This window comes from Pipra filicauda, unplaced genomic scaffold (assembly GCF_003945595.2).
Source record: "Pipra filicauda isolate LSUMZ 115617 unplaced genomic scaffold, ASM394559v2 scaffold67_size6003252_pilon, whole genome shotgun sequence".
Taxonomy (NCBI): Eukaryota; Metazoa; Chordata; class Aves; order Passeriformes; family Pipridae; genus Pipra; species Pipra filicauda.
In genome coordinates, this window is record NW_024104842.1 from 5,313,311 (window position 1) to 5,338,881 (window position 25,571).

Genomic DNA, 25,571 nt, shown 5'->3' on the forward strand with positions numbered 1-25,571 from the left:
TGTGTTCACCTTTTACTTGTGCAAATACTCACATGAGAAAAAAAAAAAGTGGGATTAGATGCTGTGCCAGAATGTCAGCTAGAAGACTATTAAGGTCTCTGCTCTACATATACTTACATAGTTGCCACTCCCAAAATCTCTTACTTACATACCCACACAAAAACACCCACATAGCTGCGTTTCTGGAAAAAAAAAAAAAAAAAAAAAAAAAAAGACGGCTGTCAGAATGCTGCTTTAACCAGAGTAAAGATGGCATACTTCCTCAGCAGAGAGACGAAATCAGGGATTTCTGCCTCTCCCTAGCAGGATATCAAAAGTATGCAAATCTCTTATAGGGTGAATAAAAAATTTGTTATTTAGGAATAAAAGCAAGAGGCTTCTGTTTGACCCTGTGAGACAGAGAAGAGTTGAATGTGAATCCCTCCAGATGACTGGTCCTGATGATTACATATGGTTAGAAAAAAACCTCTCAGAGTTTCTTTCAGATCTTCTGTAGATTTAGGCAGATAAAATATGGTTTTACAAATTTATCACAGACAAAGAGAAAATAAAAACTAGGTATTCACTGTAATATAATGAAAAAAAAAACAAAAAAAACCAGAAAAGAAAGATCACTGACACTGTGATGTATCAAGGAAGTGTTAGAAACCTAAGCTCAAAGCCTTTTATGTCCTCTGCCACCAGCTCTGCACCCAGCACTGATGCTTTGTTGAGCTCGTTGGAGCAATGCACCAATGAAGCGCTTTCCGTATCTGAAAATATAATTGCAATGTCACACGGGAAGCCAGTTTGTATGTTTTGCCCTTAAGATTACATTCTGATTGAAGTGAAAGGTGAATTTAAGCACTGAATATCTGGTTATTCATTTTGATTCACTGCTAATTCGGTTTGCCAGCTGATATATTTTCAGACAGACAATGCCAAGGTTCGTTTTTTTGGGATGATGTGCACTAGGCAAAAACGATGAGACTGTGACAGGTTTGGTTTGTAGTCTTTTAAAGTCCCTGACCAGTCACTTATAATGTTTGTTGCTGTTATTTCTCCACAGTTTCATATTTCTGTGGCACCCTTCCTCTGTTCTGCATGGAAAATGTTCTGATGGATTACAATATGTCTTTCATTTTATGTTTTTCACTGTGAAGTTTTAAGTAATTAAAGAAACTAACAATTATATTTCAGAGCTGTAAAGATACCAGATACAGGCTGGAGGAGAGGCACAGTCAAGAGCTGTGCAGCATGGATGTGGGCCAGTCTGTACTACTTAGATTTACACTGAGATAAGAGTCCCTTACCTTGTTCTGTTTGTTTATTTGTTTACATAACCTTTCTTTTGTTAGCATTTTTGGTGTCAGTACCTTGTATTCTGTGTTTTTGAAAGGTTTGACATTCTTCCATTAAGATATAGCTTGGAGCAGGAGATTTAAAATCCTGGAAGGTTTTATACAAGTAAAACACTACCTTTCACTAAAGTCAGAAAAAACTCAACATTTTTAATTTTTTTTTATTTGTCCCTAAGATGAAATGAAAAATAACATGTAAAGAACAGCAGACAGAAATATACCAGTTAAAAAAATATTAAGACTACTATTTCAGTCTATGTTGCCTCTGTTGGTTTTTTTTACCTGACTAGTAAAATTTCATCTCTTTTGTGGACTTGGAAATAAGCAATACCATATTTAATATATACATATTAGATCTGAAACCTCACTAAATAAAGATTAGGAAAAAAAACCCCTAAAACATTTAAGGTATGGTATTTTATTAGCTGAAAATTAATGTGAAACCCCCTTCTCTCATTTTAATGCTGTTTCTCTCCTATACACATAAACAAATAACTTGCCAACAGAATGAGGGTAAACAAAAAATTTAAAGAAAACATACATTTTTTCTGAACATATTGAATGCAGGCAGAGTGGACAGACCTGCAGAACTGTGATTCTGTTGTCATACTAAATGAGAATAAACGCTTCAGTATGATAGCAGAACTACCTTGTGTAAGGTCTTAACTAAGACACTGTGTGCAGTTCAAAGGAGTTGATTCTAGCAAAAATGCATGGAAATGTTCCAAAGATGACCAGGTAAATGGAAAAGAGGCCATGAAGGGACCAACATGTTTAGCCAAGCAGATCAAGGCTGAGAGAATTTGTTTCTTATCAGTAACTGAAAACTTGTGTGACAGTGAACACTAGGGAAGGGCAAATACTTATTCTGTCAGTTAGCTAACATTAGAAAAAGAATAAATAGGTAAAAGTTAACCAGCTTGGTTTTAGGCTGCAAATTAAAAACAAGATTCCTAACCTTGGATGTAAAGCTTTTCTGTAACAACCTTCTAATGGCAAAATAGAAAGAGCAAAAAATATTATATTTTCAGCATCATAAACAGAACTTAATAGTGATTTTGAAAATATTTTATGCTATTTTTAATAGAAAGGAACCAAATGCAATGATACCAGGGATCACTCTATTTCTGCATTTCTGGGTTTACCCAGACCACTAAATGCAAGAAGATAATGCATTTTCAGTTGCAGAAGAGAACTGGGAGAAGCAGATTTTACAGTGGACCTGTCAATCAAAGAAGTTTTACTCTATGGGATTCAACTCCAGATCAAGGTAAGAATTAATTTTTTTATTAATTTATTTTTCATTATTTCTCCATGTTCCTGGTTTATTTTTGTATAAATGAACTATTCAGTACTTCAGTGAATTGTTTGTAGAATGGATAGGATAAATGCTCAGAAATACAGCTGTATTGTACAATATCCAACAACAAAATTTCAGCTCAGTTCATTTCTTATTATCTATGTTTTAGATCCAAGTTTGGAATCAACAGTTTTTGGAACAAAACCCGAATCTGAATTCTTACCTGCTCTGCTGCTGTGATCTCCCCTCTTCCCCTTTCATCCTTTCTCCTGGTGTTCCTGATTAACAGATTCAGCTTAGGCTCATCTAAATGAAAACCTAATTTTGGAGTTATAAACTCCATGACAAGGTGAATGTAAGAGGATCTCTATGGATACATTACATACTACAGCTACATTACTAGACTCGTTCAGATCATACCCACAAATTTATTTTTCACTAAGTAATAGCATATGCAGAAAATTTCCACAAGGTGGGGATAAAGTGATGTTTCATGTCAAGAAGTTTGCTTATAGTTTATAGTTTGTACTCGTGTATGAAAACTATGGAAGAGGAATTTCATCTTACAGATCAATGATTCAAATAAAATATTAGTGAAAGCACAATAGCTTTTCACTGGGTGTTGTAGGGTACAATGTAGGCTTGTTTCAATAACTTGAACAGTATAATCCTAAGGGTTACTTAGCACTGGTTCTACAAGAACTCAATTCAACATTTTCTGCATTTTTTTGATTTAAAATTGATCTTATGATTCATTCACCTAATGTTTTGTTATCCTGCATTTAAATGTCAACATTCTAGTTTTATAGTTATGGAAAAATATGCTGGTTTATAAAAATTCGTCTTATAATGCTGAATCCAAATAAGAATGGTTGTTGCAGCTCTATAAGAGGAAATTAAATGCAAAAAGTTCTAATACACATAGATCGGACCTCGGGAAACTGTGAACTAAGTATAATATGAATAAAAGGATTTACATCTTCATGGTATTAATGAGTTCTTTTGCTAGAATATTTTGCCTGGTTTGGCTAGTAATTAGTTTAGCAGAGACAGAAATTATTTCAGAGCTCACCCACTTGTTTGAAAAACATTTTAAAAGCTTTTTTTCATTTAGGAGGAAGTTAAGCAGTGGATTGATCGAGCTGCAGGAAACAGAATGTTCATGGGTTTAGAATCTGAGTACTAATCAAGCATATTAATTTAACTGTGTGTTGTTACACACCATTAGAAATGGAGAAAATACTGCATATAATGACTTAAGAAGAGGAATGGGCCAAAATCAAATGAAGAAGAGACTTGCATACAGTTGCCTGTTGGCAAACTGAGCACACAAAATTCCAGTCTAGATTAATTATACATAACTGTGACTGGTTATGTCAGGTTCCAATACTTTCTGAACCGGTCTTTTAGATATTCCACACATGAAGGGTTTAATGTTTTAATACCAAATTTATTTTTTTGAAGACACTTGACTCTACACAGGACTTTGATTAAGCAACATGATATAGTAATCTGTTGAAATCACAATTTAGGCAGAACAATTGGAACATGCAGTTGGATCACAATACATATGTGATCCCCATGACCAATGTCTGTATGCTCCAAGGCACAACATTGACCCCTCCAGTTTCTGTTTTGCTCAAATCCTCTACTTTCTTCAAAGGTCATTTTGTTGGTACTCAGATATTACTCTCTATTACTCTATGTTGAGCTGAGCCACTAAACACTTCCCTGAGGGTCTGGATAGGTCAGGAAGACATTCACAACTCTTTTGATGTGATCAAACTGGTTCATCAGCAAAACTCCACTTGACACCAGAGCTATTATTTTGCATTAGAATGATAAACTAGGCAGGAAGTGTAGTGACTGGTACCTGTGCTGGTGACCCACTAAGTGACAACAAGTTACATCCATACAGCAGCCTGGATCTAGGCTTTGGATCCTAAATCAGTGACTTTTGATCTATTCTTCTGGCATCTATTAATTATGCATTATGTCTTTATCATGACATTTCTATCAGTTTTGTTCTTTTATCTGGTTGCTAGGGACAAACTCAGATTCCACTCATAAGCAGCACCATGTGTTTAGTTCACACCATATAGATTTACATATTGATTTGTTTTTATATTCTTTTCCCTATAACACTGCAAATATCCACTACATACTTTTCATTGTTTTTAAACCCATAAACATCCTTTCCAGTATTTTGTTTTGAAGTTGCTTATAAATTACATGTTCAAAATTAGATCCATAATGTTGTTCTGGTAACTAGTATTCATATTTTTTCAGGCCTGTTTGTCACTGCTCTGTCTTCTATGTTCAATTTTAAAGGTATTGCTCTTGATCTTCTGAATCATGGTATGTACTGGCCAATTCTATTACTATAAAGATTCATCAGTATACAACTTCTGCAATTCTTCTCATGATGGAAGTTCATTGTAGATGGAAGAATAGTTCTGCTATCAGTAAGACATAAACACTTTAATTGAAGCTATTTAATTGCATACCTCCCTTAATAACACTTTTATTTGCTGCTAGCAACTCCATTCATTCTCTTGGGTCATTAACTTTGATACAAAGACAAGCACAATTTTGTTGTAATCAAGATAGTAATAAAAGGATAGTTTGTGCACTGTAGGACAATTTACAATAGCAATAAAGTCTAATGAGTTTTTCACTCTTTTCTTTTAAGGATTGAGTTTAGATTATGATATCAAATATCAGGGGAATAAACACGTAAGAGAGGGTCCATTCTGTTCTAATCTGACATTTATAGTTTGCACTCAAGAAATTTGAATGAAGGAATAGAAAATAAGCATATTCCCACATGTGTTTCTGTGATAATAGTATTTTGTGTCTCAAATGAAACCTATTCTTTAACGTAATTGTAAGTCCGCAAGATTAACCTAAGCTTGATTTTACTTTGACTGTTTTTACAGAAAAAAATCCCACTGCTGAGGAAGAGGAGTCCAAAAAGTAATTGGTGGATTTATCTAAGTTGGGCAGACAGCTCTTATGCATTGTCATTAGGCTTGGCAGAAGTTCCCTTGCCACAAGAAAGTTTTGTGAGTTTTGGAATCCTACTGTTCCTATTGAATTTTCACCCACTCCTGTCTTATAACAGTTATTTTGGAACTTTGTGTCCTCGATAAAATTTCAGAAAACGATTAGAGTAATACGAAGTGGTGGGACCTGATTAATACCTCAATTACAATTAATAGAATCATGACTTCTTTTTAAGGACTTGTCAGTTTTAAGGTTGAAGAGAGGCTTTGAACTCTAGAATATGGGGAAGCCTTCTGTGAAGGGTGCAATAATTTTGAAAATCTCTTAGAAATTTGTGTGATTTTCAAGAAACCTCCTCAGGGGTGGGGGAAGAAACCAAGTTGACTTGAAGTTGTTCTCTGTTTGTAATCTTGAGATTACATTTTTTTTATTAAACTAAAGTAAATGAACAAACAAAAAAACCCATGAAACAAAAATCCATCTACGATAAACAAATCAGAAATAGGCTGTACCTTCTTAAGTATGTGTTGTAGCTATATATAGCATCATGCCTAGGACTGCAATGCTCGTATTCTTACCTACACTCTTGACTACAGTCAAAGGAAGAACAAGAATGCCTTACACTGTAGTAAGCTGTATAAATGACCTGATGACTAGGAAAACTTCCCTTTTTCTCACATTTTTTCTTTTTTATTATCTTTTTTCTTTTCCTCTTTTTTTTATTGTTTTCCTTTTTAAGTGCGGGAAGTGAATCTGAACTTTTCACCTAGTTATTAGTAAGGAAGAGTTTGGATGAGGTGTACCCAAATGCAGTTTACCTTGGGGTTTGCATACATGCTGCTAGTCCCCTGCTTTCACAGTAGCAGTAAACCAATTTCATGCTCTTTTCTACCTCCTCAGTGTTGTTATTCATGATTGCAGAAGCATCAGAAATAATGTCTTCATCTCAGTCTTGCTTCTAATCTTTATCACCTCATCAACACAATATTCTCTTGATCATCTTCCGGTATCCTGAGGTGGAATGCCAGCCCAGGACTACCTGCATTCTTTTACTGGACCTTGTGAGTAGCTTAGATGAGAAAACCAAGAGCTTCTAATGAGCTGATTGATGTTAACTGACAGTCAACTGACAGTAACAATCTATTGTCCAGCAAAACAAAACAACACATGCACAATTACTGTCACACAAAACCTCCTGGTGCTTGTGCTTGTTCATAGATGTCAAAAAGCTGGCTGTGTGTAGGTGGTTTGAAATCCCTGAATAAGGCTGTTCAGCACAAGGTGGCCTTTTTCTGCCTTATCAGGTAATTTTAAATAAATTCCTTTTTGTCTGTTGCTGCTTACTGGGTCAGTGTCCTTAGAGAATCAAGGTGTGATACTGTCAAAGTGCCTGAGGAAACTGGATTCATACCTCTGCCAGAAGAGTGGCACTTTCTGGCATATGGATTAGTGAGGATTGCCAGCAGATGTCTAAGGCATCTCCAAATGTAAAGTTAGACAAATTTTGCTGGATTTTTATTCTGATTGGAATGCCAGTTTAAGTAAAAACAAAAAGTTCTGCAACCATAATTTGGTGAAAACCACATAAGACTTTTCATTTATTACCTTGTGAGCTACCAAATTTTCACAGAAATACAGTGAATGGAGAAATTTAAGTTAACTGCAAAGGCAGGAAGATTTTTTCTGCTCTGAGGAAACACTATCAAGCACTGGAACCTGTTGCATAGAAAGGCTGTAGAACCAACTTCACCTTGACTTTCTTTGAACAGAAACTTGGACTGGAGTACCTCCAGAGGTCTCTTCCAACACACTGGATCCTGTTCCTATGGTTTGCAGCTATCTGATAGCATTGTTGCATATACTACTGATCAGCTCAAGTTAACAGCAAATAGAAATGGGATTTTTCATAGCAAATATGGGCAGTTATTTTTTGCCAAAGGTTTTCAAGCCTATACTTTGTAGCTTAAACAACACCAATAGGCAGTTTAAAATTATTGGCAGTAGCAAATAATTCTTAATGCTGGCAATTTCTAGTTCGTCAACTGCACACCAGTAATGTTTGAAAAACTACAGCTCCATGTAGTTTTCTACATGGTGTTCAACTCCATGTTAGAGCTAAAGCCTGGGTCTCACAATAACTTTTTGGGAAAGCTCAGCTGAAAGTTCACCATTCTTCCCACTCATTCCCACTCTTGTAAGTAGTAGGTATATTTAGCTACCCTCACCAACAGTAGTTGAAGGAACTGTGCTCTCATCATGCCTCCTCTTCTTTTTGCTGTTCACTGTTGTACTGCAGCCTTCCAGCAGCCTTCTTTTGGCAAAACTCTTTTGCTGCCTCAGCTTTCACATCGTGCTTCTGTTGATTCTTAATGCAACTGATGATTGTCCTTTCAGTCTGATGTTGATTCTTTCAGTGAGAATGTTCAACCACTGGCAAAGCTGAGCTTACCAGCTCTTATCCACCCTGCCAACTCCTTCCCTTCCTTGAACTTCCCGTTGTACTGCTGGACGCAGTAAAATGGTGTTTCCCCTCCCCCTCAGTCAACTGATGGCTCCCCTAGTAATCCCCCCAAGCCCAAATGGGTTTTACATACCCATACTTCAGCCGAGACCCTGTATAACACTGTCTGTGTGCAGTGAAAAGCAGTAAGTAAGCATTTCATCAGATTTGCCACATATAATGTTCAGGAAAATCAAGCATTGTTTTAAAAATTGTAGATTTAAAAAAGGATGGTCAATGCTTGTCTTCCATAAATTCCCTGACAATCCCCACTGAACACAGACTTGGCTACATATATGTATGTGCATATCTATATGTACATGTGTGTGTATTTATAGTACACTATGACCTAGTTCAAAGGGAAAGGGTTTGAGTTCTGAATTACGTTTATGAAATTGTCTTTCAAAGGTAAAAAAAAAAAAAAATTAAAAAATATTACAAAAAGCCTTTGAAATCTAGTAATACACCACAAAGAAAATTATATTATTATATATATTTTTATAAAGAAGTCTAGATCCTCAAAATGTGAAATCAGAAAGTCTCTGTTCTATCCGAAACCAGAAAATTGCCTTGCAAATGTGTAAGTACGATCTGAGGAAATATTAAGATAAACATTTTCAACGAATCTTCAACTTTTATCAGGAATTTTCTGTTCAGAAGCTGTGAACTAGCAAAGGAGGGGAGGCAACGTGGTGACATTTGCCTCGCCCAAATTATTAGAAAGAGAATATCTAAGGAAAGAAACCCAAGGCTGTCACTGAAGGAGTTCACATGAAATTAAAAAGCCACCGAAGAAATATTCAACGGTTCAAGAGTGCATAAGTCAGAGAAATCTGTGGACAGATAAAAGTCATGGTTACATTAATATTTGCTATATAGCTCTAGGTAAACCTACATGTCCCAAGAAGTTTATTGCAATTCATCTTTGAAGAAAGGGAAGTGAATGAGAATGGATATCTATTCAAAATATTTGAGAACTGATGCTAAAAAAAAAGTGCAGCTAGCCAAACAATATAACAACCATCCAGCTGCAGAAAGAACAGAAGTAAATTAGAACTTTCTGAAGTTTTTACAAAAGGATTTATTTTGGGCCTGACTTAGTAAATCACTATCTTAGGTTTGGTTTCCTTCTTCCTAATGTTGCAGATTTAACTCATGTATCAGATTTTAACACCCTGAAGACTTTCAGCTGTCACTTGTGCAGTGCAGAGCCATCATTTTCACAGAAGATGTTTTAAATGAAAAATTAATTAGTTAATTTTCCACTGACAACAAAATGGAGCAACTAAAATGGTTGCTCAGCAGTTAGAAAGGCCAGACACCACTGTCACAGGTAGCCGTCTTATGCAGGCTCTTCACCGAGGTCAAGTTTTCTGCTCATGTATATAAGATTTCTAGAAGGTCAGTATATGTTTTCAATGTATTAATCACTGAGAAATCAGCCCAGAGTAGCCACAAGATGTCATTGCAAGCCTACTAAGATAACTAGTGTTGGGGTTGGAAAAAATATAAACAAATAGCATGTTAGAAAATACATCTAATTTTCTACTTCATAAATTAGTCTAGAATAAAAATACAAATATTTTATTATATATTAAAAAAGTAATTTTCCATAGTTTTTATCTGGTCACTTGGGAATACAGAAAATTTGAGTTCACGGGTTCTTCATATCAGCATTATGGAAGGCATTTGCTTGAGACGAAACATATGCTTATGTGAGGTAAAACCAACAAATAAATAAAATACTAGAAAATAAAATAGGAAAATCACAGAAACACTATGAATACTTAGGAGTTTTAAAGCATTATTTTCATGCAGTCTTGAATTTAAATTATTCCTTTGCAAAGATTCCCACACATAGAAAATTAAGACTTTATTCTATACAGAGTTCTTGAAAGCAGAAATTTACATTCTTTGTGAGGTCCTCATGAATATGAGGATGTAATAAAGACAAATTTTTATGACTGGACTATGATATTCTCCCAAAATAGGAACATTAAGAAATGTAATGAAGATTACTTTTGTTACAACTAGGTAAAATTTTAGACCTGATTGCTTTTAGTTGAGCTCCCAAGATCAGTTTAATTATGATCCAAAAGATTTACAGGGAAGCCCAGACTCTTTGATGGATATTGAATAGGTCACAATATAATTTAGATCTTACGATATCTAACATTTAGATGTCTCACCAGTTATAAAATTTCCAAGTATCGCATACTGTGATTGGAAATGGGAGGTATGTATGAATTCAGGGTTTCATACTAAATGACCAATCACTGAAAAACATAGAAAATACTAAGAAAAAGGCTGATTTGTTCCTGCATCTTGCAAAGTGCCCACTTCCATGACTCATAAAGGTACTTTCACTCTTCTGAAGCTCAGTTGGGTATTAATGAGGGTTAATATTCTCCAAAGTACTATAAAGAAGTTCACTATTGAGAAATGCAAAATTAACTTACCAGGTGTATATTTAGTATATTTATTTGGAAAAGAAAACTGTACAAACACACTGGTGTATCTGTGCTCAAAGTCCATAGCCAAAATGCAGAGGTGAACAGATAATTCTTTGCAGAGGTTGCAGTATTGCTCTTCTGAGAATTTTGATTCTGTAAAAATTATGACATTTCAGAATTTTCTACTAAAAAATAAAAAATACAACCTTCCTTATTAAAAATGAATACAGTGTGAGATTGTCTTTTTGTTCTGGTATCACAGACATTTCTGATCTAATTTCTGTACATGACCTGAGTGGATTCATTGTTTTTTCCAAGTTAACCCATGTTCTGTTAATTAATGAACTGGCCTTCAATTAAATCTTATAGAAATTTACAGCAATTAAACGATCCTCAGAGTCTGTGGTCTGATTCTCAGTAGTATAATTAGGAAGACTTTCAAAAAGACCCTTATTTCTAAATATAACCCCTTTTTTTCAATGAAATTACACATTTGTTCATCACCTCTTAGACATTTTATGAACTTCAAACATAATTAGTTTGGTGTTGTGAAAAAGAAGTATTATTGTGAAAGGAAAAACACAATTCCCTTGACACTGATAGGATTAAGATATGGTAATTATTGTTCCTTCCTGAACATAGGATATTATCCAGAGAGTGACAAATGGTTTTAGCATTATAACAAAGAATATATCTCCTTTCACTATAAGGAGTTCTTTTATGCTTTTTGGACAAATATTTTGCAACAGCTAACGATTCTTAAGTGTAAGAGATCTCACTTTTGTTGTATAAAACCATTATTATCTTATAATAAGACAGAAAAAATTACAAAGAATGTGGATCAAAGCTATAGCCATAAGGCACTTAATAAAAATTTACAGTTAGAATTAAAAATAGATGAATATTTTTTCCATGATATGTGAAACAGAAACTAGCCATTGGATATTTTTATTAAATTTTGCCTAGATATCTTTTAGACTCTAGAGGGAAAATCCATTCTTATTTTATTTTTTTTTTCCTTCTTTTTTGCTATGCCTATGTCTAAATTTATCAGTACAAAGTTCCTACCTCAGTGGGAGCACAGCTGGGGTCTTATAGCCAAATTATTTTTGTGTTTTGGTCTAGTTGATAAGGATTTGTAAACCTATGAAGGTTCAGAATGTAACAGGCAGAAGCATAATGAAGTCATCAGTAGACAGTAGTGATTTTATGGAGAACTATGCATAAAAAATATCTGAGAAAACTGTAGGGGTAGGAATGTTCAAATAACAACCTCAAAGAGTCTATTGTTGTGGTAGGATTTCCTTTTGGTAAGTTGATGAGATGGTGGGAGAAGTGAAGTTGTGCCAGTTGAGATGTTTAAAGCAGTGATGTTGAGAGATGATAGTCTGTCTCAACATTATCCTCTCCATTTGAAAAATATGCAAGGAATGCAAAAGACAGTGTCTTTGAACAATCTTTCAGTGTGAGGACAATATGCATAAAACCAGTGACTGCTTATTAATAATCCATATGAAGGAATTGGGGATGAGAATTACCAGAGAAAGGCTTTCTGAAAATCTGAACCACTGGTAAAGTAAGGAAAGCAGGTAATGGAAATGGGGTTTATCTATGGTTTTTGATGAGGTGGTGCCAAGTGAAAATATGTGCATCATGTAATTTGAAGATCAATATTGGAAGAAAAATATGTCAAGTGATTATGACTGGTCATCCATCACATAGGAATATTAATTATTGTGAAAGTTTGATAATGATATATTGCTAACAACATAAGAATATTCTTTTGAATGCTGAATAAGGTAAGATTTGGTAGGTTGTCGGGGTTGACAGAGAACCTGTCAGCAGCCTGGCAATTAGTGACGAGGAATTTAAACAACTTTTAGGAAATATTTACTGTAATGCCGGACGGAACAAATGTAATGCAGCCCAGACCAAAGGACACCAATCAAAATGTGTATAGTGTCACCAATAGCATAGTGTACAAAGAGTATAAAAGAAACACTTGAGAGCAATAAACAGCTTCCAAGTGTTTCTTTTATACTCTTTGTACACTATCGTGCCCCAACACAATTGGTCAAAAGTCTCAAGCATAAAACACTGTATATACTTTAATTGGTAATACAGAAGACACTGCACACACTCTCATTGGTGACACTGAAGACACTGTGCATGCTGTAACATGGTATTGGTGACACTATACACATTTTGATTGGTGACCTTTGGTCTGGGTTGCATTACGTTTGTTCCGTCCGGCATTACAGTAAATATTTCCTAAAAGTTGTTTAAATTCCTCGTCACTAATTGCCAGGCTGCTGACAGGTTCTCTGTCAACCCCGACAATAGGTCATGCAATAAATCATATTTTAGGTTATTCCCATTGTGGAAAAAAATGACTGAGATACTTGGATTATTGTGAGACATGAAATACATTAGTTGGACAAGTCTTCATGAAATAAAAACTAAAAGTAGGGAAAGGGAAACTGGAGGGTAAAAAACATTGGCTTGACATTGCATTACGAAGCTCATGATAATACATAAAACATTGATTCAGTACAAATGTTTACTTTCTGATAAAAATAAGACGGTTCTGCTCCTTAGTGGGGATTTCCATGATGTACACTTGCATCCACTACCTGGGTCAGTCATCCTTGTTATACTCCCTGTTGTGGAGCTGGGGGCTGGAAGATCTGCCTGCTGGACTCCTGGGTCCTCATCAGTCTGCTAAGATTATGTAAAGAATAAGGAGCCCAATTTTATTTGAAAACTTAAGCTCAATTTTATTTGAAAACTTTGCAAATGAAGCTCAGTTATTTAAAATGAGATTCTCGCTTGCTAGGAAATTTCCAATTTTTTTTTTAATTGGATGCCCCCCCCCCCCCCCCCCGCCCTTCCCATCAAGTTCCTGTAAAATATTCTGTCAGCATTAGTCACAAACTGCTACTTGGTCAAGAAAGACCAGTTTGGCTGTATTAGCTGCAGTGGACTTGCAAAACAATTTAAATCTGTATCCCTGAATTGTTCATAGAATTTGAGGGAATGATTTAAAAAATTGTTTTAGTGTACCCTCTTTCTGATTTGATTTGATTTGATTTGATTTGACACATAAGCATGTATAGGTCAGGGAGCATGATGGGACCTATGTGTTGAACCAATGCATTTTATTTTGTCACAAAGTGTTTTGTCATGGGTACTGCTAACATCTAATTATCACATTTTGGTTTTCTCTGTCCAATTGACTATGATAATTAATATTACATTTATCTGAAACAAATTTCAACACAGTATGTTTTCTCTTCTTTCCTTATGTGCAGAAATTGTTCTTTTTACTTCCTGTCCTCCAAGTATGAGCTAATAACTTCATTTGAAATGTATCTCTATATAGTTCTAGCTATATGCATATGTATGTATAATTTCATTGTATCCAAACAATAAAATAATTATTGTAAGTATTTTAACTATGCAGCACTATTCTCCATTCTGCTTCAACTGTTTTTGGCTGGAGTATGAAGGCCCTATGTTTTTCTCTATATGATTTAGAAAAAATAAAATCCTATTAGAGAAAATTTGACTCAAAAAAATTGACTCAGAGAGCAAACAGGATTTCGCACTTCACAGCCGCTTTCTAAAGATTGATCAATTTGATCCTGGCTGCTTACCTTGCTTTCTTTTTTTGGTTTCTCTCCTGTATTGAACTGATTAGTCTGAACCTTTCTCACTCAGGTTAATGTGCTTTTGTAATAGGCATGATTGACTCAAACCCAAATTTTCAGCCTGGTAGCATAATTTAAAAATACACAAGTAATAACAGGTCTTCCCCATGGAAAGATCTTTTCAAAACAAAGCCCCTTGCTTTCAAATGAAACTTTATCACCATTGTATGTTCTATCAAGGTCACAGCATCTTCCCGAATGCTCTCTTCTGGAAAAGAACATTGGGGATGTTCTGTGTCCCATCTGTGATCTACTGTGGATAATTAATCTACGTTATTCATATATCATTCATATCTTTTGGTAAAGAGCAGGGATACCCTGTGTTATATCCCTCTGTGTGGAAACACCCTATTTATATCAACTATGGGAAAGAGGAATATGGAATTAATAATGTAGCATTTGATCAGGGATTTTTTTCCCAAATTTTTCAGTTTTAGTATCAATAGCCAATAGTTATAGTAATAACGTAAAATGCTGTGTTTAATATTTAGAATTTACACAGCACTGAAAGAGGTATAGCTGACATATGCAAGAGCTATTTTTACAATCAAGTATCAAGGCAACAATTTCAGTTTTCCTTGATTCTGTAGTAGAATAACAGCTTCTTACTTTTCATTTGGTAAAGAGTCTGGAGCGAGCAGCATGATGGAGAAAGGAAGAAATTACATACAGAAGAAATATAGAAGGAAGGGAGGTCAATCAGTTATGTAAGAGATTTTTTGTGGGCAATCCAGTAGTTAAGGTTAAATAATTGCCTGTGGAAAAGGTCACTCTCCTTCCTTAACCCATACTACAAACACTTCAGCTCATTTTCTCAGTTCCAGTACCTTGCTCTTGACTACAGTGTGTTGCTCAGTTAGATAAGCTAGCATTACTAATAGAAATATTATGCTAATCCCTAGTGACATTTAGTATACATGAGGGTCTGTATATTTAATGTGAAAATCTATCTTCTGCAAAATATGAATACTAATAATTTGTCTCAGTTCAAGACCTTATCTTCCAGTCCCGTAGTCAAAGCTGTAGATAATCCTCCATCTCTCTGAAGAAAATATGGGTAAAATGAAGGTCTTATATTCTGGTTTTAGATCCTCATACTAGTTAGAATCTGAATTCTTTAACTTTAAAAAGAAAAAAAAATTACTGCATTGACATTTTGAAATTTTCCCCCCATGATCCTTATACTGTATACATTTAAGATACTTTTTATTGTGCCAAATGATGAAATGTCATTGGTCAGTATTTCACCAAAATGTTTGTGGTTGATGAAAAATATAATGTTGGTATTTTAAAATATAACTGAAGAAAATGAAATTAAATGTATAGAATTCATATAATAAGAGTTGTATACTTCATAGTCTTAGCAGATTAATCATTCAATAAAAATGGAAAACCAAATGATAGTAATATGTAAGAAGTATGGCAGTATTCAAAGAAACTTAAACCTCTTACTTCTGAATTTAATGAATTTAAGTGTGTGCTATAATAATTTTATTTAGGCATGCATTGATATTGATGGGGTGCTTTTATATAAGTATTATAAAAAGCTTGGGTATGGCCTACTTAGGTAAGTAATAAAGTATAACATTATTTTTGTGTCAATTGGCTTGAAAAACTTCAGAACAACTGTGTGGTCTAAAAGAATTAGAATTTATTTGCTTTATTGTGGGACATTATGCATGGATGTAATTTAGACCCAAACTCCCTTGTCTGCTTTTTCAGCTTTGCTTCCATGCTAGAAACAGTAATTTGCATTTTCAGTGTTTTATTTTCTTTGTGTATTAGATTTTGCCATCACCCCATGCTTGGGTTCAAAACTGGGGAAAAAAACCCATAAACATCTGCCACCATTTCTGTTGAGGGGAGGGATAATCCTGTACTATCTTCTAGTTCTTATTGCATAACTGTCTTCTTGCACTTTTTTTTCCTCTCTGATTTTCTTTGCATTTATATATATGGTTATGGAACACTGCAATTGGTTTTAATATCCTTTGTAGGATATCACTTGCTTTGACTTTAAACAGTTCAGATGGCCTTTTCAATATTCTCTTCTTTTTCTAAGTTTTTAGTTATTCAGAGACCAAAAAGAAGCAAAGAGTAATACAGAGATAAGAATAAAAAGGACAGTTTTAAACAAAAGACCATTTTGAAAATCTACATCTCATAGATGCAAAATCCAGCCTTAACTAAAGAGGTACTTTGGAATTTGGAACAACTGTGGTAGCATATTTAGTTTCAAAAGTGGCAGGAAGAATGCACAGGACTCCAGCAGCAGTTAAGGTAACACAAACACAAAAGTCATTTGAAAGGTGGGAAGGGGGCAAATCAGCAATATGGGCTGTAACAGCATGAATTTCCTCTAATTCTTTCCAAAAATTTTTGTGCTTAAAAGGAGCTAAACTTGTCAGAAAATACACAGTGACGGGAAAAGTGAGAGTAAAAGTGAAGAACATGCTTTCTTGTGACTAATAAAACAAGATGACTAACATGAAGTAAGATTCAGCAACTAAAACAACTCTTGTGATTTTTAAAATTTGGCTTTTTAATAGACTCTGAAGTTCTCCTGATGAGATTTTGCTGGTGTATGAATGTGTGCATAATGAATGATGGCTCTGGTTTTCTTAGCTGTGTATTAAGTAGTAATGACATGCAAAAGCTCTGGGTGAAGGGAGAAAGAAAATAGAAGGGACTTGTGGAAGGTCAGTGGCCTAGTTGTGAATGAGATGAAGGTCTGTATCTCTCTGTGCAGTGGCCTTTCTCTTGAACTACGTTTGCCTAGTCTTATATTACAATGTTTAGAAGAAATATATGGAGGATACAGAGAGAAAATAAAACACGCAAGAAAACCAGTTGAATTATTTTAAAAGTTTACCACCTGCACCATTTTGAATACACCTAGAAAAGTTGGCATCATCTAATGCATATGAAAGAAGAATTGATTGGTTTTCCCCATAAAGTATGAGACAGCAGCTGGTAGAAAACTGTGAGAGAAGCACACAGTAGTAGTCTTAACAAGTACAGAAAGTTATTAAGGTACACATAAAGCAGAAAAAATGAACTCTAGAAGCCAAGCAGAGAAGAGCATCAGTAAAATACCCTATTTAAACTTCACTGCATATGGATCAATACATGTATACACCAACATCAAAAAAAAAAAGAAGAGGAAACTATCATATACAGATCGAACTATATATATTTGATAAATAAAAGTGAGGCTATTTTATTCAACACTAATAAAGAATATGTATTTTCTTCAGCATTATGATATCTGAATTAACTGGAGATATTGCATTATACACAGAGATTAGACCAGAACTGAATTCAGCAGAAATGGAGAAAGAAGACATAGAATTTTAAGTAGTTCTGTGATATTGCAGCCTGTATGACTGCCCTGAAGATTTGCTGTCTCTAATGAATAATACACGAAGTGTGATTTCTTTCAAAGGAAAAATAGGTTATCTAATGAAAACTTTAAAGGGGGCTACAATTTACCTGCCTGAAGTGAACTAAAAAGATAGCTTATTATCAACAAAATAGTATCAATCCTAGAAAAAACAGCATATTCTCTGTTTCCAGTTATTATCTAACTTGTTTTCTGTCTGAAGATGTATTAAAAATATGACATGTTAAACCCAAAGCACTTTGCACATCACTAGATCAATATATTTTTTATGTCTATATTGAGGTAAAAAGATGAGTGACAAGATGTCATAATATGCCACTAAAAGCTAATTTCAATATGCTACCCACCAACAATACAAGGACATGGCATATTTCCTTTGTACATTTTTTTCCTTTGTCTTTTCTTCATTAACTTTCAAATGAGGACCGAATTTACTTGAACGTATTTCTTTTTCTGTATTACATTTGACACTTGTTATTTTGTCAAGAATGCATGGATGGCAAAATAACAAAGTGTCAGGAAAGTAAAATTAAGAAGAATCAATATGTCTGTTGAGTTCAATGTGAAGACTTTTATTCATCTCTAAAGAGCTGAAGGCTCTTAAGTGATTTCATGGCGTATGTGTGTCATATAGCAGTCGAGAAGGGAATGCAATCTACAATATCAGTCATTCTGGAAAGGTTCCTGAAAGGATTAACATAATTACTACACAGTCTAGAAGGCTGGAAGTCTATGCTTGTGTGGTATAGGCACAAACACTGATTCTGAAAGAATTAGAAGAACTGGATGTTTAATGTAACATTTATGGCTTGTTTTGGTTTTATAGTGCCTTTAAATGACATCAGAAATCTATGCTAAATGAGTGATGAAACAGAACTATTGTAAGTGTAAGCATGTTATAAGCATTGCACAATCTGATTCTGCTATCAGTTAGATCAATGTACAGCAGAAATAAATCCACTGAAATTCCTGGGGATGAGCTTAAAGTCAGACTTAAAATATTTGAATGAAGATAATAAAAAAATACAGATTATTTCATTTAGAAGTACTCTTTTGATGTCAAAAGGGCTCAAAAGTAAAAAATGCTTTGTAATTTAGTCTCTACACTCTGAGCACTTTAAAAAGCTGACTTTGTACTCCACTTGATTTGAAGTTATTTGGTGATTGCTTTGTTTGTCAACACATAGAATATTTTGCCCACAGCAATGTCTTTGCTAAAGTGCCTAGGAAGGAGTGCAGTTCTTGCACAACTTCAACCGCTTTTTCAGCTCTATAATAATATAAAATCTGGAGTTAGGTTAAACATTATTGCAGAACCTTGTGTCCTAACAGCTGTTAAGTTTCTTTCTTTGCAAGGAAGTATTTCCTGGACCATGATTTCTATGTGAAATTTTGTTAAACTAGCTGTGCAAAAATCAGCCTTACCATCCCTCCTTAACTGCATTTACTGAAGTATAGAAAAATAATAGTAAATAGTCAGAATCCATGTTACAAATCATTATTTAAGAAAAACCCACTATTTTTAATGCAACACAGATACTCATTTCAAGATTAAAAAAACCCATTATGCATACGGTTAACAGAAAAATACAGAGTTGTTATAATTGATTGTAAGAAAGATTCTGAGACAATGACATTAAAGGACTGTTAGAGCATTTATCTACAGTTTTCACTAATAGCTTCAGGTAGAAACAGTTCTTCCAATTGCAGAGCTGTTCAATTTTTTTTTTAATTTGAAAATTACCCTTTTGCTCTCTATTAAAAATTAATGACTCCATGACTGATTTTCTTCATGTAGTATATACAGTATATTTTCCTGCACCCTGGCTAGCACAAAATATAAAGAATACAGAAAATTATGATCGACAAAAAAGTAGGACTTAGAAATTATAGTAATTTTTCTTCAGCTCTACCCTTCTATGATGGGGAGAAATACGGCTCCTACAGAAAAAGGGACAGAAGACACACTGAAATGAAGTAATTGAGCATCAGTTCCTCTATTGTCTAGAAGTAGTCCAGGTTGTTGCAGAACCATTCAGGGCTTTGTACATGACATTCAAACAATAGCTAATTTAACTCAGTTTAACCTATCTTTTAGCAAGACGAAGTAAATGTATAGCTCCTCAATAGCAGCTTTTCAGGCTGCAGCTATCATTTAGAAAATGTTAAACTAATAAATTTTTATTTACATATATGCAATTGCAACACAGCCATCATATTTACTACATCTATGTATATATGCAAAAATAGAGGATTAAAATTAAATGTGTTTTTTCACAATAGTCAGAAGAATAACAGATATAAAAAATAGCCAGAATAAGAATATTTCAACTAGCATTGGGAAGACATATATATTCTTTTTTATAGCGGATTAATCTATTTGGCACTTAGAATTCTATACAGGAGAAGTTCTGCTCTATGAGCATTAAAAATAAAAAGCAATGTGTCTGAGGCCAAAGCAGGGTACTATGTAATATGTTAACTCTATATACTTCCTCCATGCATAATGAAATTTATTAAGCATGCTTTTCATAAATAGCATTTAAGCTACAGTTCCTAGAAGTATGTCATGAGCTAGTGTTCCCCATCAAAACCTAAGTGGGTGTCTAGTGACTAATTTTCAGCAGAATATATGAGAAAATTTTATCAGCAGCTTAGAGTTGGTATTAGATGATTGCTCATACATGTTAATGTAAATTATTACATTACTATACTAAATTTTATAGAATTATAATTATTGTATATTTGAAATAATATGATTACATGAGTGGTTTATATGGACTGTGTATGAAATAATGACATAAATGTATATATACACATGTGCAGATGCATGTGCACTAGTATTAACTTTTCCTTGAGTAGTTATTTTCATAATAAAAAGAACCAGTACACTATAACTCAAATCAATTTATTAGGAAAATGTTTACAATTTACAACATAAATTCTTATTCTTTCTTTAAAGTATTATTTTCTGAAAGACTGCAAATGGCCACTAAAGGAATGCACTTAAAATCCTTATGTAAATTGATACAAATTCTAAAGCTTTATGTAGTTAAAAAAAAAATTAAATATTATATATAGCAATTCTGAAATTAACTGATAATACAATTACCCCTGAAGTCCATGATCTTCCTCCTTTTTCCTTGATTTTATGGGATATCGGACAGTGAATTATTCACAAGATTAAAGCTGTGATAGGAATGATTTAGAAAAATGTAGCTGGTGAAGAATTACTCATTTTTACCAGATACATGTGCTAATATTTACCCTCAACTCATGCTTTTCCACTTGATTTTATATGTTTTCTTAAAAGACAGGCACTGTAGAGATGTCAAAATTGTTTGCTGTCATGGTAACATGCTTTTATGTAGGGATATTTTAGCAGGCCTGTTTTTATATTCTTGTCTCTTTGTGTTAATTAGTGCACATAGCCCTTTTCATGTAAGTATAGCTCAGTCATCTCTAAAGTGGGTATATAAGTTGAACACTGCAGAGATGCAGTTTCAAGTTGAATCACTGAATGTGGTATTGCAGTATGTAATACAGGCTGATAACTAGGAATTTAGTGTTGTATTCACTGTCAAGCCATGCTAAATAAAAGGGCAGGAAAGGGGTTGTTTTGAAAGTATTCATTTGCCAGGCAAGAGTGGTGGGCTTCCCAGAAGTGCTCAGATTTTTAATCTCAATAGCCACTGAAACTGATGGCAGATTTCATGAACTCCAAAGGAATTCCTTCTAAAATGAGAGAAGTAAAAACATCACTGTTTTCAGTGCTGCAATGTCAGACAACTTGGTGCTTGTCAGACAATGGTAATAACTGCAGCTTATGAAACATAATCACAGTGTTGTTTCAATGCAGACTTGAGGTTTATGGTCTTCAAGTTATGTCTTTAACAGGTTTCCTTTCATAAGGTGTTAAAGTGTCTGCCTCTAATGAAGGACTGCCACAAAATCGTGTTCCATGGGACAATATAAAACTTTTATGGTTTGTGTCTCAGCTTTTAAATAGGGACCAACACCAAAAGATATAGCAAATTACATTTGTATCCTAGCTTTGATATTCACATTTCATTCCTGTCACAGGGAGCTGGGCCACCTCAGAGTCAACTTTTCTTTCTTATGTCTGCACAGCTGCACATCCTGTACCATCCTTCTGACTATGTTAGCCTATTCCCCTGTAGATAATTCATTTATGAATCACGGCTCCTATAGTGATCAGTGTCATAGAAAGATCCTTTACTTCTCCCACCCTTTTTAGAGGGGACTATCCATCATCGTCATCCTAGAAAGTCATGAGGTACAGAAACAAGATAAATCAATGAGACAGAAATTGATTTACAGACATCTTTAATATATATAAAGACACTAAAGGGCTGTTTGCCTGCATTATTGGTCTACACATATGCTCATATGATGTGTAGGCTGTTGTTATGTGATTAATTTGTTCTAAATATCTTGTGTGGGAATATTACTATCTGGACTACCTGTAAGGCAGTCTGTTTATAAACATTGAATCACTTTACATGGTCAGTGATAATAAGCTGAAACTGATGTACATAAATGGTGTTAAATATGTCTGTATATTACTGGAGCTGTGTACACAGAGAATTATGAATTTATAAGGACAATTAGTAAAAATTTATACAAAATTTATAATAACCTCCCACATCTTTAACAATTACTACCTTTTTCAGCAATATAAATGCTTGTCTAGATTTTTCTTCAGACTGTTTCATCCTGTAGTCACAGAATCCTAAAATGGTTTGGGTTGGAAGAGACCTTAAAGATCATCTAGTTCCAATCTCCCTGCCATGGGCAGGGACACCTTCCACTAGACCAGGTTGCTCAGAGCTCCATCCAATCTGGCTGGAACACCTCCAGGAATGGGGTAGCCACAACTTCTCTGGGCACCCTGTTCTAGTGCCTCACCACCCTCACAGTAAAGAATATCTAATCTAAACCTACTCTACAATGGTTTGAAATCATTCCCCTTGTCCTATCACTATGTGACCTTGTAAAAAGTCTCTATCTTTCTTGTAGGCTCTGTTCAGGTACTGGAAGGCCACAATTTAGTCACTCCGAAGCCTTCTCTTTTCCAGGCTGAACAATTCCAATTCTCTCAGCCTTTCCTGGTAGAAGAGGTGCTCCATTCCTCTAATCATTTTGATGGCCCTCCTCTGAACTCGGTCCAACAGGTTGATGTCCTTCCTGTGCCATTGAAAATGTAATTTTATCTTTTAATGCTAAAGAATAAGTGGGAAGTACATTCCATATGATTAAACCTTTTATGATTAAACAATAATTTTTTAATATTTGCTTCTCTCAGGTTGCATCTATTCCTACAAATATACACAGAATATAATATAAATAAACATATATTACAGAAATTTGTATATTGGAAAGAATGCATTTTGCCTACTTTCTAAACCATTCAAAATGGTAACTTCAAAATTTGTGATGAATAATTAATGCACAACAAGAAATCTGTAAATGTGCAACAGTTTTACCCTGGTCCTGAATAGAGTAGGGCTTCTTCTGTAGGTCTAACTGTAGTGTCAGATTGCTGTTCTCACAGCAGTAGTTAGACAGGTAGTTGCAGATGCACACCTTCAGAACTCTAGCAAATATTTTTTCAACTCTAATATAGCAAAGGTTTGCAGGAGTTTATGTGAGTGGAAGCAACTCTTTTCTGCTGATTAGCTGAGCTGCTATCGGAATTCACATCATGTCCTTTTGAGTTTAAAATTCCATTTAGCAAGCATAACTAAAGCACAGGTCTTCAGAGACAGCAATATTGTTGAAGTATACTATTAAATCTGTAAAAATATTACAGATTGCTACTCTTCAAAAAGATAATGAAAAACAGTGCACTATAGTGCTTTCAACAATCAAATTGCAAGTATAAAATATGCATAACAGCAAAACACTGGGGATATAATTCTAGATTGCTACTCACTTTCAGAATGCATAATATATCTTACCTGTCTGTGCCTTTATTGCACTTAATTTTATTCAGGTAATAGCTCAGACACAGACTGAGTCTCAAGTCTCTCAACCTATGGGAAACAGTTTACTATTTGTAAAATGAGGATATGGTATGGCTTTCCTTATTTAAGCATTCTCTTTATTTGTTATTTACATTTACTTGTTCATGTGTGTTGCACCTGACTTAACCAGGCTCCGTTTTCTCATAGGTATCTTTTTGCTACAGCAAAAAGAAAAGAAAACTGTCTCAAATTCCTAAGAAATTACTCTATTTTCTTATTTAATGAAGATGACATAACATTGTTGAGTAACAATGAATGATGATGCTCACATACTGAAAAAATGTCAGTTACATAATCAACATAGTCTAGGAATTTGCTACTGTGATGTTACCTAATGCCATGTGAAATGTTTTAGTTCAAAGCATTAGCCAATACTTGTGTTTTCATATTTAGGAATATTTGTAAATTTGAGTAAAAGTTGTTGAACTTTTTTGGGTATGCCTTTCTTCCTTCCTTGGTAAGAATTTATTGAAATAGTATTCTATTTATACATATAGAAAATATAAAATATCAGTTTTAAATTATGAATTTTTTAAGAGAAAAAAATCTACATTCAATATAAAGACATTTAAATAAAAAATCAAAACAGAATTGAAACATTGTTTTGGAGGAGTGACAACTTCTGGGTTACCCCAAATAGTTTTTGTGGATTTTTTATTTGCTTGTTTATTTATTTTGTTTTATTTGGTTGGGGTTTTTTTCGAGAAGATCATAGAAGACACTGTCTTCATTTTGAGTCAGTTTTCTACATGACCAGTGAAATGAACAATCAATTTTTTGCATAGCATCCTTCTATGCCAGTTGTCAATCTGCCAGTGTGTGGTACTAATGCTATTTAAACAAAGCTGGTTTTGTTTCATTGCCGGCAGCTGAGCCAGTGAGTTGTAATGATGGAATTGGCTATTCCCTGGAAAATGCAACAGTGACTCTGAACAGGGACTTGGCTAACTACATAAATGTGCCATATTTGCATCAGGCATTTTCAGCGTATGGCATTTCTGATAAAAATTCATTATTTCTATTAACCATAAATAAAAGATATATGACCAGTTTAAATGTTCTTTCCTGTATAATAAATGGTAAGATGTGTGAATACATAATTAAAGGCAGCTTAGAGTACTGCAATTTTATAGAAAAGAAGCCAGATTGGTAAAGCTGCCAGTGGCAAACTCATTTTATTTCATTTAATAAGCTTTTAGTTGTTGGATCAAGCCCAGTCTTACAAAACATCGGACGTTGCCAGAGACATCTCTTATTCATAAAATAAAGGCAAAAACTCTTGGACCTCCTTCCTATTTACAGTTTCCTAATTAGATAGTGGGCAAGCCACCAGAAGTGATCCATGAACTAGCTGCAAAGCATTTTGTGTGCTGAATCAGGGGAATTAAAACCCTATCAAGTTATATACAAAACTATAGCAGTAATTTAGAAGAATATAAGCATGTGAGCAATTCCTTTAGATGAGTTCATGGTGGGAATGGCTAACCATTATGCTCTTTAACATTTCTTCCTCTCTGAGCTTCAGGTTTGGCATTACATTTAGCTACAACCAGGTGGCAAATATTTACTTCTGGCAGTGTTTATTTGGGTTAAATGACTTCATAACTGACAACAGCTAATTGAAAATAGCTTGAGATCCCCAACACACACTTAACTACTCTAACAGTAGCATCTGTAACATCCTACTGTCTGATATACAGGGCAGTTGTAGAGGAAGTTAAGGAAGTTTAACAGATGGCTCAGAAATTGCTGCAGGGAAGAAGGGTCTCAGATGCTTTTATCTTATGAGGGAGCAGAGTATCCTCCTGCTAG